Source organism: Vipera berus (genome assembly GCF_964194415.1).
Source record: "Vipera berus genome assembly, chromosome: 8".
NCBI lineage: Eukaryota > Metazoa > Chordata > Lepidosauria > Squamata > Viperidae > Vipera > Vipera berus.
The window spans coordinates 17,464,151-17,483,756 of NC_138211.1; the positions used below are offsets into that span (position 1 = coordinate 17,464,151).

Below are 19,606 nucleotides of genomic sequence, written 5' to 3' on the forward strand. Positions count from 1 at the left end.
GAGGCAGATATTTCCCTCCCACACAAATACACACACACACACACACACCAAGACAGAAAGTGAGAGAATTTCTCCATTATAACATGTCATCTGATGAGTCTCATGAAAACTGGTGCGGTAAGGAAACCGAGCTACAGTTAAGGAGTCTCAGACAAAAACATATTATAGTAGGTAAACAAAATTAAAACAGCAAAAAATAGCCAACAATAAATGATATTCATACCAAAATACTCTATTTCTATGTCAATGAATCATAATCCCATATAATTATATATGCTGATGCAAGGAAAATCTCACTCAAAAGCCTGTTGAGATAACTGGGTTTTAAGTGCTTTCCTTAATCCCAATAATATTGCAGCAAGTCAAATCTTGAATTCTCCTTGTGTCAATTATCTCTGCCTAGCAGGATGTTAAGAAATAGATGCTTAAACCCACAGATTCAACTTCCACCTAGAAAAATTATGAAATGTTCCAGATTGTGTCAAGGAAAACCAGTTCAATTTTTCACTTCAATTTTTTTTAAAAAAAATACATTTTAAAAATCTACCATTAAAACAATGGGATGTGGGTTTGTTTTTTTTTTTTTTTGAATTTCACCTTCATTGGCTACAGCGTTCACTTAACCCCACTTTCAACTTACTTTTAATTTTAATTTGCTACCAGGAAAAGGAGACCATTTGGTTTCTGAGATTTGGTTTTAAAAACGTGTGCGAGCATGAAACCATCACCAGTTCAGCCAATGGGAACTCTTCCCAAGTATCTACAGAAGCCCCCTTCAACCTGGTGAAGATGTGAATTATAGTATGACAGTCAAGGTTCCTTCCAGATGAAAGAATTCTGCGCTAGATTTCCTAAAATAAATAGTCCAATACATCTGCTAAAACCACTTTTTGGCTTGAGGACTCTATGCCATGTCTAGGATGCCACTGGGGGTATTCAGCTATTATGGCCACAGAGGAGCTGTTTCCTGCACCAAGGAAAACACGACAATTTCCTGATTAAGGCCAGATTTTAGAACCAGCTTGGACCGCTTCCAATCCTCGCTCTTTTTTCCCAAGCTTTTTTTATTTTTAGATTAAGGCTGGGGCGTGGAGGTAAAGAAGATCTCCCGTGCGATTATGAAGGGTGTGTTGAAGTTCTGAAATGCTAAGTGAATCATATCGGGAAACTAAAGGATTCCAAATTACAGCCCGGCAGACCTTTGACAGTTGACAGCTGTCAAATGGCTGCCAGAAGCATCTACGCATGCGCGCCGCCCCGCCGGCCGCCATTCCCGATGACAGCTGTCAAAAGAGCTGCCGGGACCAAACACGCACGCGCCGGATTTGACAGTTCCCGGAACTGTCAAATCCGCAGTCCACAATCTGGTCCTCGAACTGAGCTAAGCGCTCAGCTGAGAGGAATTCCCCGGCAGCCGTCGAGCTGTCAAAAATGCCGCTCGTCGATTGGCTGTTCTCCGAGCGGCGGGAAAAATACTGTTACCTGATTGGTTATGATGTTTAACAGTTCTCTATATAAGCCTGGATTGTTTGACAATCAGCTGCCAGGAGCTGAACCGAATAAACTTCTGAAACCTTGCCGATGGTCTCGCTTGTGTCTTTGTAAAGACAATTCACCTGGCGACGAAGGTGGGATCCCGGTACTAGAGAGCTGCCGCTGAGCTAAGTCACACCGCGAAGGAGTTCCGATCCCTCTCGCTGACAAGTCACTGCTGAAGCCACTTTCGAGGGTAAAGGAACCCTTCGGCAGCTTGAACAGTACTGTGGACCCAGACCATGGCAAATTTAGGTCACGTCAGAGAATTCGACGTCCGTCACCCCGAGGGATGGGAGTCGCACTGGGGGCAAATTGAAGGCTACCTCGTTGTCAACAAGATAACGGAGGACCGCCACAAAGCCGCAGCTCTACTCTGCCTCAGCGGGCCCGCCGTTTACGACATCGCTGTTGGGCTCTGCAGCCCAGACCCCGTCGCGACCGTCCCCTACGCTGTGCTGACCGACCGCCTTAGCAAGCATTTCATGCCCCGTCGGTCTGAGCTGTATTGGCGCCTCCACTTCGCCCGCCGCCGCCAGCAACCTGGCGAAACGTCCACAGCCTTCGTCGCGGGGGTTCGTCACGCCGCCCGTAGGTGCCAATTTCCAGACCTGGAAGACCGCATCAGAGACCAGGTTATCGCCGGTCTCTCCAATGAGCGGCTCCAGCGGAAATTGGTAGCCAAGGCCACGATGGACCTCGCTCAACTCATACTAGAAATCATGGCCTACGAAGATAGCCACCGTGAGGGCTCCCCAGTGCTCAGAAGCAGCCCGGCCGGGTCAGTCCACCACACCTGGGAGCCGGACATCGAGCAGCCAGAGGCCTATAACGGCGTCGACGACATCATGTCCCGTTTCAACAAAATGAGCGCCGACTACGGGAGAAACCGCAAGCCATTCAAACCAGCCGGTCCAGGCCAAAGACCCACCTCCACCGGCCCAAAGCCGAAGTGTGCCAGCTGCGGCGGGGCTCACGCCAGAGCCACATGCCGTTTCAGAAATGCAAAATGCCACGGATGTGGAAAGACCGGGCACATTCGCTCTGCGTGCCGCAGCCTGAACCGGGAAACCCTCCACGAACTTGAGGAAATTCCGGCAGGTAGGAAAAAAGTCCTTTCCCCTCCCACTAAAACTCCCCAGTCCTCAGTATTGTCAATTAGGGCCAAACAAAAAAACTGCACCGTCCACCATTTACAACCTAAAATTAAGATTTGGGTTAAGATTCAAGGGGTGCCCTGCGAAATGGAAGTCGACTCCGGGTCCTCTGTTTCAATAATGTCTTGGGATACTCTCAAAAAAATCGGGTTTAAAAGCAGACACCGTATTTCTATACAGCCCTCTAAAATACTCCTCGCAGACTTCCAGGGGGCCGCCATTCAGTTAAAGGGACAAGCACAAGTTAAAGTAGAATACAAAAGATTCCTGGGGCACTTAACGGTCCAAATTACAGAGGCACCCAGGACCACCCTCATCGGGTTAGACTGGTTCGAGGCTCTGGGCATCCACCTGGAAGGCACCAACCGCATACAATCCCAAACACTAGAACAGGTCTGCCAAGCGTTCGCGGATGTTTTCGACGGAACGCTTGGCAAATATACTGGCACCCCTATAGACCTCAAACTAAAACCTGAGGTTGGTCCCATCCGCATTAAGGCAAGAAGGGTCCCCTTCGCGCTGAAAGAAAGAATTGAGACCGAATTAGACCGTCTAGTCAGCTTAGGGGTCCTAGAACCAACAGATGGGGGAACCTGGGAAACTCCCATTGTGACACCAGTTAAACCCAATGGTGATGTGAGAATATGCGCGGACTATAAAGCAACTCTAAACCGCGCATTGAATCCCCATGCATACCCAGTACCTGCAGTCAGAGACGTGCTATCAGAAATAGGGTCCGGCTCAATATTCGCCAAACTCGACCTGGCGCATGCCTTCCTTCAGCTACCTGTCACCCGAGAAACAGCTGAAGCCCAAACCATTGTTACACACCGCGGCGCTTTTAAGGTAAACCGCCTACAATTCGGCATCTCAGTGGCTCCTGGTATCTTCCAGGAGGTTATGGAAAAAACCTTAAAGGGAATACCAGGTGTCTGCCCCTATTTCGATGATATACTCATCGCAGGGGAATCGGAAAACAACTTAGCGGACAGGCTACAAGAAGTACTATCAAGATTTAGGAAAGCGGGGCTAAAACTCAAACGCGAAAAATGTTCCATAGGCGTCCCATCCGCAGATTTCTTAGGCTACAAAATTGATTCGCAAGGAATTCACCCCACCAACTCAAAAATCCTCGCTATCAAAGCTGCCCCAACCCCTAAAAATAAAACTGAGCTCCAGGCTTTCCTTGGGCTTTTAAACTTTTATCATGCCTTCCTGCCAGGGAAGGCAACCATCGCAGAGCCTCTCCACAGGTTACTCGACAAAGGGGCAGCCTGGCAGTGGACATCAGCCCACGAAAACAGTTTCAAATCACTCAAACAAATGCTTTCCAGCAACGCCACCATTTCCCACTACAAAGAAGACAAACCTCTCTGCATAGCCTGCGACGCTTCCCCATACGGGATCGGAGCAGTTTTAAGCCATTTAGACAGCGATGGCACTCAAGCCCCGGTGGCTTATTATTCAAGAACTCTTTCCAAAACGGAAAGAAATTATGCCCAGATTGATAAGGAAGCCCTTGCAATAGTGGCGGGAATAAAAAAGTTTCACGACTACCTTTACGGCCGCCCTTTCGTGATCTACACTGATCACAAGCCACTGTTAGGACTGTTCACCTGGGACCGCCAAACCCCCCAAATTTTGTCACCTAGGATGTTGCGCTGGACAACATTCCTCGCAGCATATTCCTACCAACTGGTATACAAGCCGGGGAACCAAATGTGTCACGCTGACGCTCTCAGCAGATTGCCTCTGCCCCACTCGGAACCAGACCCTGCCCCAGCTAGCAACATCTTAGCTATCCAAGAACTCCTGGAATGCCCACTGACAGCGGACGATATCGCTGCCGCAACATCCCAAGACAAAACACTTAGCAGAGTGTTAGCGTGGGTACACACTGGCTGGCAATCCTCCTGTCCTGGCACAGAATTTCAACCATACTTCTCAAAGCAAAACGAATTAACTTCGCACTTGGGATGTTTACTCTGGGGGTGCAGGGTAATCGTGCCGCCCAAACACAGACCCAAGGTACTGCACACATTACACGAGGGCCACCCTGGCATCGTAAAAACAAAAGCCTTGGCCCGCAGCTACGTTTGGTGGCCGGGAATAGACCAGGACATAGAAAAACACATTGCTGGCTGTTATTTGTGCCAGGAATCCCGCCCACTCCAACCCAGAGCTCCAATCCACAAGTGGGAACTCACAAAAAACCCCTGGTCTCGCATCCACATCGATTATGCCGGACCTTTCCAAGGGCAGGTCTTCCTCATAGTTGTGGACAGTTATTCCAAGTGGCTGGAGGTTCTCCCGGTTCACAGCACAACGTCCGCCGCAACCATCCAAGCCCTCAGGGGAATCTTCGCAACACACGGTCTCCCCGACGTTATTATATCTGACAATGGCCCTCAATTTACTTCTCATGACTTTCAGATCTTCACGAGGAGCAATTGTATTAGGCACTCAACATCGGCTCCCTTCCACCCATCGTCCAATGGCCTTGCAGAGGTTATGGTGAGGACCACCAAAGACGCTCTCAAAAGAATCATCACAGGAAACTGGCACCGTCGCTTGGCACAATTCCTTTTAGCCCACCACGCAACGCCCTGCTCCTCCACCGGCAAAAGTCCGGCCGAACTCCGATGGGGTCGCCGCCTGGTAACAAGGCTCGACAGACTCCACCCCGACAGACCTGCAGCCGAATTATCACCCAAAACTCAGCCAAAAACATTCTCCAGGGGTCAAAATGTTTGGTCTCGAGATTATGGGGGAAGGGATAAGTGGGTTCAGGGGGTTATCCTGGACCAAACAGGACCGTTGTCATATACAGTGGACACTGGGACAGGACTTGCGCAACGCAGACACGCAGACCAGCTCCGACCCAGGTCACCCCCCAACCCCCTTCCGCAATCAAATCTAGGCGAGCCTGCGCCATCCGACATTCACGAGCCCAACGAACCTTTCCCTCTCCAGGACCCGCAACCGCCTGCGGAATTCCCTTTGGAAACAACTCCACCGGCTCCGCAACCCGTAGAAAGCACCCCCTGCCTCCGACGGTCTAGCCGAGCCAGAAGACCCCCCGCATACCTCGCGGACTTTGAGTGGAAAGGAAACCCGCCAACAGCAAAAGACCCCGTTAATAATACTTGTTTAAAAAGTTTAAATGTTGTTACAAATAACGTACCAGTTCTGGGGGGGGGAAAGGGGGTGAATCATATCGGGAAACTAAAGGATTCCAAATTACAGCCCGGCAGACCTTTGACAGTTGACAGCTGTCAAATGGCTGCCAGAAGCATCTACGCATGCGCGCCGCCCCGCCGGCCGCCATTCCCGATGACAGCTGTCAAAAGAGCTGCCGGGACCAAACACGCACGCGCCGGATTTGACAGTTCCCGGAACTGTCAAATCCGCAGTCCACAATCTGGTCCTCGAACTGAGCTAAGCGCTCAGCTGAGAGGAATTCCCCGGCAGCCGTCGAGCTGTCAAAAATGCCGCTCGTCGATTGGCTGTTCTCCGAGCGGCGGGAAAAATACTGTTACCTGATTGGTTATGATGTTTAACAGTTCTCTATATAAGCCTGGATTGTTTGACAATCAGCTGCCAGGAGCTGAACCGAATAAACTTCTGAAACCTTGCCGATGGTCTCGCTTGTGTCTTTGTAAAGACAATTCACTAAGCCCCTTTTAGAGCTACAGGGAAACACCTGTCAGCCCCACCAAGCTTCATGCTTCTGCCTCTTCCATTCCTCTGTTAGAGAAGAATCTCAGGGTGTGTAGCATCCAAGCAGGTGTCCAAATAAATCTGTCAAGGGCAAGCTGACGGGCCCTTGGCAACACCCGAAGGCAACACTCCAATCATCTCATTTCACAAATGAAAAGTACTTATGTAACCCTTTGAGCGAGGTAGCTTGCAGCATGCATATTGTAAGGGTCCACAACAGGAGACTGCCGCACCTCCAGGCTCCACACCGACCCTGGGACAGGGTTTCCAAAGGCCTTCCAAAGTTGCTAGCAAACTGTGCAATGATTAGACAGCCCACAAACACAGACAGGAGCCATCCTGGCTACAATTTTTCATTTTAATACAATTTAAGTAGTAATGGAATCTAATCAAATGTAGCCTACCCGTCCCTTTGGGGATATATCCCCGACATGTCCCTGAAATGGCAGCTGTGAGGCTCAGCCTGGGAAAACTAGCACATTTTTGAACCCTGACTGCTCTTTAGAAGGCCAGATCCTGAAGCTAAAACTCAAATCCTTTGGGCGCCTAATGAGAAGGAAGGACTCACCGGAGAAGAGCCTAATGCTGGGAAAGATTGAGGGCAAGAGAAGAAGGGGACGACAGAGAATGAGGTGGCTGGATGGAGTCACTGAAGCAGTAGGCGTGAGCTTAAAAGGACTCCAGAAGATGGTAGAGGACAGGAAGGCCTGGAGGAACGTTGTCCATAGGGTCGCGATGGGTCGGACACGACTTCGCAGCTAACAACAACAACTTCTTGCGCTCAGTGGTTGAGGCACTGGGCTTGTTGGCTGGAAAGACCCAAGACCCGCACGAGCTCCCATCCTTGCCCCAGCTCGCGGCATCCTAGCAGTTTGAAAGCCTTGACATGGAGATGAGTACAACCCCCTAGAGTTAGCAATGACTAGCGGAGTAAAATCCAGAGGTATTCCTTTACCTTTACCTGATGGAATAAAACAAGACAGGATCCTCTGTGTGAAATTAGAGAAATTACAAGCGTTAACAGCAGAAGCACAGTTCTGCTAGTACAGGAGATGCCACACACTGTCTCTACACACCAATTTCTTCAAGGGCATCTCCTGAAGTCCTTTCACAGTCCCTGGTCCATCTACCTTGTACTTTCTAAGATGGTTCTTCATTGAGTGAAAAGTGAAGATCACCTCACGGGCAAAGAATCAGGCCCATTCATGGAGGCTGAAGCATAAATGATTTATTCAAGCCTACGCACAGGAATCTGGTCAAGTAACGGTCAGCACAAAATTGGCTCCAGGTAAGGGTCAACGGAATTCAAGGCAGGCTGGACTTGGGGCTCTTGTGGCAATGAAAGGATTCTAAACTGATGACATGTTTAGCTACACACACACACACACACACACACACACACACACACAGAGTTCTGCTTGCTCTTCTTCTGCAGATCCCAGGCTGTAAATAATCGGCATCTAGTTTCATTCTCATCACAAAAGTTGCCTCGGGATTTATTTACTTATATCTTGCCTTTATTATTTTTTACAGTTAACTCAAGGGGGTGAATATATCCAACATACCTTCCTCCTCCTATGCTCTGCACCAACAACAACCCTGTGAGGTTGACTTTCATGGCTTAGGCGGGACGAGAACTCCCATTCTTTCTAGCCTGGTGCAATAATGTCCCGTAACATCATCTTTATTTTGAAGTATTCCTCTGGGCACCACTGCTCTTATGCCCCACAGAGGTACGGAAAATGAAATTGCTGAGAGGATGCAACCCAGTAGTTAAAAGATGAAAGGGGAAAAAAAAAGAAATAACAGAAACAAACCTGTAGAGATGGAAGGAACCACAGTTCAGTTCCACGATCTACTTCTTACCTTCTCCAGTATGAAAGAATATTAAACCATTCACTCAAAAGCCTCTAGAGATGGAGAGTGCACAACCTCTGTAAGTAGACAGAGATTGTAGATTCGTTGTTGTGCGCTTTTTCCTTATAATGATGAAAAGAAGAAGGGGCAGAAAGGATCCTTGGAGGCTAGAATAAATCACAAAAAAAGAACACCATCCAATGCAATTAAACCAGGGGTCTTCAAACTTGGCCCTTTTATGACTTGTGGACTTCAACTCCCAGAATTCCTCAGCCAGGCCCTTGAAGTCCACAAGTCATAAAAGGGACAGGTTTGACGACCCCTGCATTATACGGTAGGCGTTGTGACAGCAATTGGAAAATGGGCAGGTCCAGTAGGGATAGATTATTTTCTGGAACTATCTGCAACATATGCTCAGCATCCCAAATCTGTCCTAAAAAGTCGTCCTACTCTTGTTTGAGGAGCTACAGAGCCTCAACTTCATGCCCAGCTTTGCCAGCCTCCAAAAACTTCAACTCCCTTATTAGAAAAAAATAAATAAATCAAAAACCAGCAGACTCAGAAAGGCATAGTGACAGGGAGTTGGCTGCATACTTTAAATTCCCTTGCAGTCTTATAACTCCCTCTTCTCCGGAGAGGGAAGCAAGGAGAGATTTGCTACAGGGAATTAGCAAGAAGTAAGAGGAGGAGGGGTCATTCCTGAAATATTCTGGCATTTGGCACTGCTTTTGAAAGACCAGAAAAACTTGTTGTGACACAGCAATAAAGACGCGGCAGAAATATTTCGTGCAGAGTTTCCTTAATCCCACTCTTCCAGGAAACGAAAGATTTTGGAATAAGAAAACCAATAGAAACCTCGACTTACGGCAGCTCAGTTAGTGACCGTTTGGAGTTTATTTATTTATTTATTTATTTATTTATTTATTTATTTATTTATTTATTTTTATATACCGCCCTTCTCCCGAGGGACTCGGGGCGGTGTACAGAGTAAGGTAGGTATACAATTAAACAATAGTAAAAAACGACAACAGCACTGAAAAAAATGACCCCTTTTTTGCACTTACGACCCTTGTAGCATCCCCACGGTCACGTGATGAAAAATTCAGATGCTTGGTAACTGGTTCCTATTTATGACGGTTTGCAGGGTCCCCCGGGTCAAGCGATCCCCTTTTGCGACCTTCTGACAAGCAAAATCAATGGGGAAGCCAGATTCACTTAAGCATTTTGTTATTAATTTAACAACTGCAGTGATTCACTTCACAAATATGGCAAGAAAAGTCATAAAATGGAGCAAAGTTCACTTAACAACTGTCTCACTTAGCATCAGAAATTTGGTGGCCATAAATCAAGGACTACCTGTACTGTTCTGTTCTCCCTTCCCAAAATTTAACAGCAGCGTGTATACCCATCACAAGGGCTTCATCATCAACCCATGCCTTGCACACCAAGACAAGTTTCCATTTTATTTGCTTTTATCTAATGCATTTTGTGTAATGTTGCATTAATACAGTGCCATCCACCTTCTGCTCCAATCTGTCCATAAGTCAGTCTGGAAGAATTCAACGGAGGTCTTCTGAGAACAGACAGACACAGGACTGTTACTGCAGCAAAGTCAATTCTGCCGGTCAGCAGATACAGAATAATGGATTTGCATTCATGCCAAAAACAAAGACAGGCAGAAAAAGAGGTTTTCTCCCTCTGAATGGTAAAAGCTGGCATCATATCGTATTTCAGATCATCCAATCTTCAACAGTCAGCTCTTCTGGATGCTTGGTATCCCTCTTTATTTTGTTCAAAATAGAGAAGCAAATTCAAACATAAAGAACTGGTCTGCGGGCACTCACTATTATGATTTTTAAGGACACCTATGGGGCCGTTCTTAGAAATAAAAACAACGCTTTTTTGCCACTTAGCTGAGTTTATATACATAAAAAATAAAAGTAATCTTAAAAACATAGTGAGGTGGGAAGCCTGGAAGAGAGGTAGGAAGAGAGATACCAGCATGGACGTTGGCCAATGAATTTAGCATTATGTGCAGACAGTAGATTGTGAATCTACACACAGAAGCTTATGAAAACAGTTGCAAATCAGTTATTAAAAAGTGGAGTTGACCTCAGCTGTCCACTTCAGGTACTCCAGTACATGCTAACCTCTCATGATCAACAGAGCCTTGGTGGAGCAGTGGGCTAATGCCTCCTTAAGTAACACCAGTTCCCTGCAATTAGTGCAGGTTCGCATCCCACCAGGCTCAAGGTTGACTCAGCCTTCCATCCTTCCGAGGTAGGTAAAATGAGGACCCAGATTGTTGGGGGCAATTAAGCTGACTTTGTAATAATGCCGCTTGGTGTGTGTGTGAAAGCCCTAATAAGCAGGCATATACATAGAATGAAGGCTACTGCTAAGCTTGTAAGCCGCCCTGAATCTTCGGAGAAGGGCGGGATATAAATGGAATTAAAATAAAAATAAAATTAAAAAAAATGAATTCCTACCTATGGGGATTTTTATGCAACTGTTTCAATCCGGGAAATAATTCCTATTCATTTCTAAACCTTCTCCCTTTTCCACATCAGTTGATATTTTTCCCCCCAATGAATGTTTGAGACAGTGAGAATAGATGAGTGTTCATAATTCTTCCACTGATGTCTCTCCTGTGCAAGTCCCTGGTCATCTGTGAGCGAGGCTGAGCAACTGGATAATAGACCCCACCTCTGGAAGAATTCTTAAAGTTAAGTGTTTATGGAACAATATCCAGAAAATTATTCTTGATGGCCGAGCATCCTGCTTGCATTTAGCACCAGAATCAGCCACATTCAGTGTTAACAAAGCCACGAAATAATTTAAAAATCTGGAGAGATACCCCACTCTTCAAGTATCATGCAGGAGGCGTTCCTAAAAAGGTTCAGAGACAATTTATCAAATCCCTAGGGAGTGGCGTCTTCTTTTATTTATTCATCTGTTTGATTTATACAGCCGCACCCATCTCTACTTTTAGGTGGCTCTGGATGGCTTGCAATCAAAATAAACTTTTAAGAAAACCTAACCATCAAGGAAAGCATGTCGTGGTTACTGCTTTTGCAGCATTTTAGCTCACTGTCAGCAGGCAACTTGCATGAAATGGTGTATTTTTACACAAAATGTATTCCTTTGCTTTCTGGGAATTGAGCAAGTTTGTTTAGAACTTAACTTCAATCAATTAGAACAGAGCTGGAAGGGACCTTGGAGATCTTCTAGTCCAGAGGTCTTCAAACTTGGCCCTTTTATGACTTGTGGACTTCAACTCCCAGAATTCCTCAGCCAGACTGCCTGGCTGAGGAATTCTGGGAGTTGAAGTCCAGAAGTCATAAAAGGGCCAGGTTTGAAGACCCCTGTTCTAGTCCAACCCCCTGCTCAAGCAAGAGACCCTATACCAGCGTAGGCAACCTTGGCTCTTTGATGACTTGTGGACTTCAACTCCCAGAATTCCTGAATTGGCATAGCTTGTTCTGGAATTCTGGGTATTGAAGTCCACAAGTCATCAAAGAGCCAAGGTTGCCTACCCCTGCCCTATACCATTCCAGACAAGTGGCCATCCAATCTCTTCTTAAAAACCTCCTACAACCTCTGAAGGCAAGCTGTTCTCCCATGTAAGCCCCCCCTCGGAGCGAGCAATGAGCATCCAAAAGCTGAGTGGACTAAATGAGGATCTCATTTTGCCTCTTTTATATAAATGGCAATTTCTCTCATACTTGCCAAGGAATTCGAAATTCAAGCAGGTGGTTACAGCTGCTGAATGTTAAGGAAACCAAGTGAGTCTGTGGCCTTTGGCCGCATTTTTGTTTACCATCCTGGCTCCCTCTGCAGAGCTGTCATCAAATCTATGACTCTCCCAGTCTTGCTGCAGGACTGTGAATCCACCTAGGCAAAATTGCTTACGCGGTGCAAGCAAATTACCCTGGCATAATTTTTCTGAGCATGGACAATTGGAGGGGGAGAGAGAAAGAGAGAGAGAGAGAGAGAGAGAGAGAGGCAGAGAGACAGAAAGAATTGGAGAGGCGCCAACATCATTAACGGCAGTCCAGCTTGAAATGCCACTGCTTGGAGAGTACATTCTTGGCACAGGTTGCCCGAGGGATCTAAAATAATCAATCTTCTGTAACATTCACCCAGTACATTTAGTTCACCTCCCGAGGCAGCGTCCTGGGGACAAAGATGCTGCTATAGCCTACCCTACAGGGACTATGAAGACCATTTCAGACTTGAGTTCTTGGCCTGAAATTCTGCAACAAGGAGATAACTCTTGTGGATGGAAGTAATATGAGACGCACCTTGGTAGATGAAAAAGATGATGAAAAAAGAAAAAAGCAAAGAAAAAAGATTAAGCTCTGCCTGGGAAAGACCTCACGTTTGATCATCGCAACAACTAAAGAGATATCAAATATTTCAAGGTCGTATGGCCCACAAGCCTTAAAAAAAAAACAACCCCAGGCTGTTCTGACTACAGTGGAAGTGCCAAATGGTTAAAACAATTTCATCTGGTTTTCCCGTGAATATTCTGACTTGAAATGAGCCATTCTGACTGCGCGAGGGAAGCTGGAATAGCACAGTTTGAGCGCAGAACGTTCTGGAAAGCTACCGTCGGTTGATGCAAAGTGCAGGCAGAACTGACCTAGAGAGGACCAGCTCACCGGAAAGCCACTCCTTATATTCCAGGGTTAAACTGAACTTCCATTTGCAGAAATACACTTTTAAACATCAAGTGATCATGAAAAAGCAGAAGAGGCCTCTTGTGAACTTCTCCAAAGCTAAATTTGATGGGATTTGTCAAAATTATAGAAACTCCAGACCGACCTACAAGCCTGAAAGGGAAAAGATTGAACAATCCTTACTACAGACTGCCCTATTTAGCAACTGTTCATGGTTACCATGGTGCTGGGGAAAAAAACTTTATCACTGGTCCTCACACTTATAACCATTGCAGCCACGCGATCCTCTTTTGCACACTTCCCAGCCAGCTTTCAACAAGCAGAGTCAATGGCGAAGTCGGCAGTAAATTGGTAGGTTGTGGTCACGTGACTTCTTGCTTAATGACCATGGGTGATATGCTTAACGACCGCAGTGAAAGTGAGGTCCTAATTCTGTCGCAGTCACGCAATGTCCCATTTAACAACCTCAGTCCTTAGCCACCGAGTGGCTGGTCCCAACTGTGGTTGTTAGGCAAGGATTGCCTATATAGAATTTGTATAAGATACAGATAGTCCTTGACCTACGACCACAATGGAGCCCAAAATTTCTGTTCTTAAGTGAGACATTTGTTAAGTGAATTGTGCCCCATTTTACGTCCTTTCTAGCCACAGTTCTTAAGTGAATCACTGCAGTTAGTAACCCAGTTGTTAAGTGAATCTGGCTTCCCCATTGACTCTGTTTGTCAGAAGGTCACAAAATGAGACTGTGACCATCATAAATGTGAGTCAGTTGCCAAGCATCTGAATTTTGATGACATGATCATGGGGATGCTGCAAAGGTTGTAACTGTGAAAAGCAGTCATAAGTCACAGATTTCAGTGCCGTTGTAACTTTGAACAGTGACTAAATGAACTGTTGTAAGTCAAGGACTACATATATATATAATTATATAAATTATATAATTTGTAAGCCCCCCAGAGTCACATTGTAGGGGAGATAGGGGGCATCAAAATTTAATACATAATAAAAAGAAAAATTCAGCACCAACTTTTAACAGCCCTGGAGTTACCTTTTGTGTGTATTTTCATAAAATAAAGCAAGAAAGATAACCTTACAAGGCCATGATCCCTTGGCATCCTGTTACTCTTGAATGAACTGTCTTGCAAAATAAAGGCCACATTAGGAAGCTCCCGTCTGACACTGTCAGCAGTTTGTCCCTCCTTTGGATAGAATAGAATAGAGCTGGAAGGGACCTTGGAGGTCTTCTAGTCCAGCCCCACCACCACCACCCCACTCGAGCAGGAGAACCTATACCATCTCAGACAAGTGATTGTCTAGTCCAGGGGTCTTCAAACCTGGCCCTTTTATGACTTGTGGACTTCAACTCCCAGAATTCCTGAACCAGCCATGCTGACTGAGGAATTCTGGGAGTTGAAGTCCACAAGTCACAAAAGGGCCAAGTTTGAAGACCCCTGGTGTAGTCTCCTCTTAAAAACTTCCAGTGATGGAGCGCCCACAAGTTCTGGAGGCAAAGCTGTTCCACTGGTTAATTGTCCTCACTGTCAGGAAGTTTCTCCTTAATTCCAGGCTGCTTCTCTCTTTAGTCAGTTTTTCTAGCCTCAGACCGCCTGCTGAGATGGAAATGAAGCAGAAAAAAGGAGCATTTCCTGGGGCTGCCTTCTCTGATTAGCCTCTGCCTGGGGCTCAAAGCCTTCCCAAGCATTGCAAGCGAGAGCCAGACTGAGTCACCCATTAAGCTGCTTTCTCTCTGCATTACTGTAGCCCACCTACGGTTATCTGCAAAGCAAGAATGCCATGGAGGCGCTTTTCCTGAAGCGCTGCCCGGAAATCAAACTTTCCAGGACTTGTAAGGACGAGAAACAAAAGTACAGGTAGCCCTCAACTTACGATTGAGCCCAAAACTTCTGTTGCTAAGTGAGACATGTGTTAAGTGAGTTTCCCCTCCCTCGTTTTATGACCTTTCTTGCAATAGTTGTTAAGTGAATCACTGCAGTGGTTAACCTAGAAACACGGTTGTTAAACGAATCTGGCTTCCCCATTGACTTTGCTTGCCGGAAGGTCGCAAAAGGGGACCTTTGCAGGACACTGCAACCGTCATAAATACGAGTCAGTTGCCAAGCATCTGAGTTTTGATCATGAGACCATGGGGGATGCTGCCACGGTAGTCTAAAAACACTTCCTTGCCAGCAATGAACACCAAGTTAAGCAGAGATTAACATCACGATTAATACTAAATTCACAATCAAGCAGTAAATTGTATTGTTATTTTAAATACCTTGTGAACCGCCCTGAGTCCTACGGGAGAAGGGAGGTATATAAGTCTAATAAACATAAACAAAAAACAATCATGTTACATTCTTTCAGTGCCGTTGTAACTTAGAGCTGTCGCTAAACGAACTGTTGTAAGTCGAGGAAGACCCGCATTGATTTTTTAAGAAGGGGCCATTCCCAGGAAAAACCAACGCTGCAGTAAATCTCAGGCTTGCTATAGACTTCTGCAGGCATCAGATAACAGAAAATAAACAGCTTTTCCAAGAAGCAGCTGCTAGAAATGGGCAAGATTGCAAGCTACAGCCTGAAGGAAGCCGGTTATTAAAAAAAAAATTGAATATTTGCAAGCTGGAAGTTATTTTTTTTTCCCCTGCATCTAACCTCTGAGGAAGGAATTAACCAGATGAAAACAGAAGTTGGTTCATTTGGTAGCTGGACAGTCTCCATTCGTTTAGTGGCCATTCAAAGCTGCAATGGCTGAGAAAAACGTGATTTATGACTGGCAACGAAGGTTGCAAAATCAGGTGTGACTCATTCAACAACTGCCTTACTTAGCAACATAAATTCTGATCCCAACTGTGATAGCCATAGCAACAGCAGTCAGACTTATTTACTGCTTCAACGGTGCAGAGTCAGCCCATTTTCCCCAACAATCGGGGTCCTCATTTTTTACCAACCTCGGAAGGATGGAAGGCTGAGTCTACCTTGAGACTGTCAGGATTGAACTCCTGGCTGTGGGCAGAGTCAACCTGCAATACTGCATTCTAAGCACTGCGCCACAGAAGGAAGGAAGGAAGGAAGGAAGGAAGGAAGGAAGGAAGGAAGGAAGGAAGGAAGGAAGGAAGGAAGGAAGGAAGGAAGGAAGGAAAGAAGGAAGGAAGGAAGGAAGGAAGGAAGGAAGGAAGGAAGGAAGGAAGGAAGGAAGGAAGGGTAATAGCACTTAAACTTCTATACCACTTCACAGTGCTTTACAGCCCTCTCTAGGCGGTTTACAGAGTCAGCCTATCGCCCCCAACAATCTGGGTCCTCATTTTACCACCTTCGGAAGGATAGAAAGCTGAATCAATCCTGAGCTTGTCAGGATCGAACTGCTGGCAGTCGGCCGAGTCTACCTGCAATACTGCAATACTAACAACTGCACCACCACGGTGATCATAAATCAATGACTCCCTATACTTGTTTTCTACCTTAATACTGCTTAGAGAGAAGCCAAGAAGGTCAAAATATTCCCAGCATTATAAGCCTTTGCAAATTCTAGAATTTAGTAGCTTCGGATTCAGGAGACTAGCAAGGTCTGCTTCGTCTTTATAGCATTCAATAATAAAACAGTAACAGTATGATTATACTTGACATTCCACCACAGGGTATCCGCAATATATATAAAAAAGCTACTTTATAATCTTTGCAAAGGTTTTGTTCAGTTACCCAGACTATGATGGATTCACAAGGCGGGATTCTGCACTCCTAACATCCTTGATCTTTTCAGAAGGCTGATTAGGAGACTGCTAGGCGCACATTCAAAGAGGGAAGCTCCCCCATTCCCCCTTTGCAAGATACAGAGGTTTACTACCTCTATTCATGGCCAAAAAAAAAATAGGGAAATGGTTTGCCATTTTATTCTGCCAGAGTGTTGTTTTTTTAACTCCGCCATCTAATTTATAGCCCTGCAAAGCCTCAAATTCAGCAGTGAGAGATTCCCCGCTGTTTCTCTCTCTTTGTAATACAAATTTCATGCTTACAAAGGGAAGAGGAGGAGGAGGAGGAGGAGGAGGAGGGGAAAAAAAGGATCTAGGGGAGCGAAATGAGAATTCCATCAGAGGCAAAATAGTAGAGAAATACTGGAAACCCACGAGAGCCTGGGTCCATCTGCTGTAACTGTCCTGCAGCAACCGTGCGAAATAAAGATATGCCCAGAACTGCTTCCTCCACAATGACAAAGGGAGCGGTCACGTTCGAGACACAGGCATCCCTCTCCCCAACTCGCCTAGACTATGTGAGGTGTGTTTATCCTGATGAGAAGCCGCCTGCCTGCCGCACGTGCACTGCATCAAAAAGAAACTAAGGGCTACTTTGTCGGCAGAATGCAAAGTAATACCAGTCTCTCATAGGTCCATCTTTCCGATCATCACACACATTCATCCAGAGGAATGACATCTGTGCACCCTTTAAGTTCTCTAGAAGATTCTCTGGGGACCAAGCTGGGCGGATATCTCTTTCGGTCAACCGTTACAAATTCTCACATCCAGCAACAAAGGCAGGTTGTTCCACGTTATTCCAAAGCACGCTGAACATGGAATAAAAAGATTGGAAAAGGCCTTGGAGGTCTACTAGTCTTCCAGCAGGAGACCTGGTGCCATTCCAGACAAATGGCTGTCCAGTCTCTTCTTGAGACTCTTCATGATTTTGCTTTCCAGAGCTCCATAAACAGGCTTTGTTCTAAGGCCCAGCCCACCCAACTGCTGAGGAGAGTTCATCAAGCCTGCTTTAATTCCACATCTGGAATTCTGGAAATGCAACCTACAGAAGACCTGCAAATTCCTCAGGGGACTAGGATTCAAATGTCTCCTTATCAGAAAAAAAACCACACAGAACAAAGCAGTTCTACTTTCTGAAGAAAAGCAGCAGACAGGATCAGCAGAAGCCCCCAGAAAGAAAGCACAGCTGAGGCTCAACCATAGAGGGCTAGTAGTAAATCGTGTATGGCTGAAGACCTAACAGGGAGGTATGGTTGTCTTCTCCTAAAGCAGACATGTCAAACACAAGGCCCGGGGGCCAGATCTGGCCCGTGAAGTGGTTTCATGTGGCCCGTGAAGCCATCCTGGAAACAGTGAGGGAATGGCCCCCGCTGCCTTGGCCCTGGCCCAGAGACCCTCCTTCTGCCAGAGACCCTCAGATCTGTCCCACTCCTGCCCAGGCCCCCATAGGCACCCTTGATGCAAACGATGTAGAGCTGGCCACGCCCACCCAGTAGGCCATATGCACTCTAGCCACACCCACCCAGTAGGCCACGCCCACCCAGGCCACACCCACCCGGCCCCTTGAGGGCAACCGCAATGCTGATGCGGCCCTCGATGAAATTGAGTTTGACACCCCTGTCCTAAAGGGTGTCGGTAAGGTTTCCCTGCTAAGAGTACAGATAGTCCTCGCCTTACGACCACAATGGAGCCCAAAATTTCTATTGCTAAGCGAGACATTTGTTAAGTGCGTTTTGCCCCGTTTTACAACCTTTCTTGTCGTGAAACGAATCGCCACAGTTGCTAAGTGAATCGGGCTTCCCCATCGATTCTGCTTGTCAGGTGGTCTCAAGAAAGGGATCACGTGACCCCGGGGATGCTGCAACCGTCATAAATATGAGCCAGTTGCCGAATGGCTGAATTTTGATCACGTGACCATGGGGGAATGCTGCAGCGGTTGTAAGTGTGAAAAAGGGTCATAAGACACTTTTTCAAGTGCCGTTTTAACTACCTGCTTTCTACAAGATACAGAACAGGCTCGGAAAGTACGATTCTGTGCTGAAGCTTTCCCCCACAAAGTCCCATCACACACACGCACATGCACGCACACACACATACACACGCCCCCAAGGATCAATATCCTTGTGATTGATATTCAGAAACTGATGAATCCCTGGTTGTTTCCTAATGGCCATTTTCTAATATTGCTTGCTAAAGCTGAGGACTAAAAGCATGTTTTTCCCAGTTAAAAAAGTAGACACACACACACACACACACACACACACACACACACCATTATTTTTTGCAAGCAAACGCATCGAGTGAGAAATATCAACAAAGGGGTTATACCATTATTCATAGTTATTATCAACAATTCAAGAACTCAGGAATTTGCCATCGGAAAATGCTATATTTGCTATAAAACGTTCTAATGATCATATTTCATCCTTTGACTTGTCTGTACAAGGAGGAACCCAAAGGCCTACATATAAACAGAGCTCAAACCGCCACAGATCTAGGATAGGAACACCCAACGTAACATTAATAAACACTTGAGGTTCCAAGCTTAATAAAAAGCGACAGCCTGTTTATCAAAGGTTTCCAGCCCTGAAGGGCGAGCAATTTTGCTTTTGACCTTTCTTATTTTTATTATTAACAGAAACCGCAATTTTCAGCAACTTACTCCACCCCCAACAGCATTTCACACTTCTGCAAGGACATTCCTGAAGCTTTCGTAAATGGAGAGCATCCGCAGCAAAATATGATAGGGAAAAAAAACCAGCAACCCAGAACAATGCTCAGCTGGAATTACTTGTGCTAATAAAATATGATGAACACACAGCTTTGTCCCTATTAGACCATGCACACAGCCAAGTGATGAGCCGCACAAAAAAAAGTATGAGTAAGAGAAACAGGATGCCCTGGCATCTTC

The 19,606-nt window shown here is 46.1% G+C and overlaps 1 protein-coding gene across 1 annotated transcript in view; it reads right to left on the reverse strand.

Annotated features, from left to right (window-relative positions):
- TACC1 (transforming acidic coiled-coil containing protein 1) overlaps positions 1-19,606 on the reverse strand; it is a 68,102-nt gene that overhangs the window by 43,116 nt on the left and 5,380 nt on the right. The gene's annotated exons all lie outside the window — the stretch shown is intronic.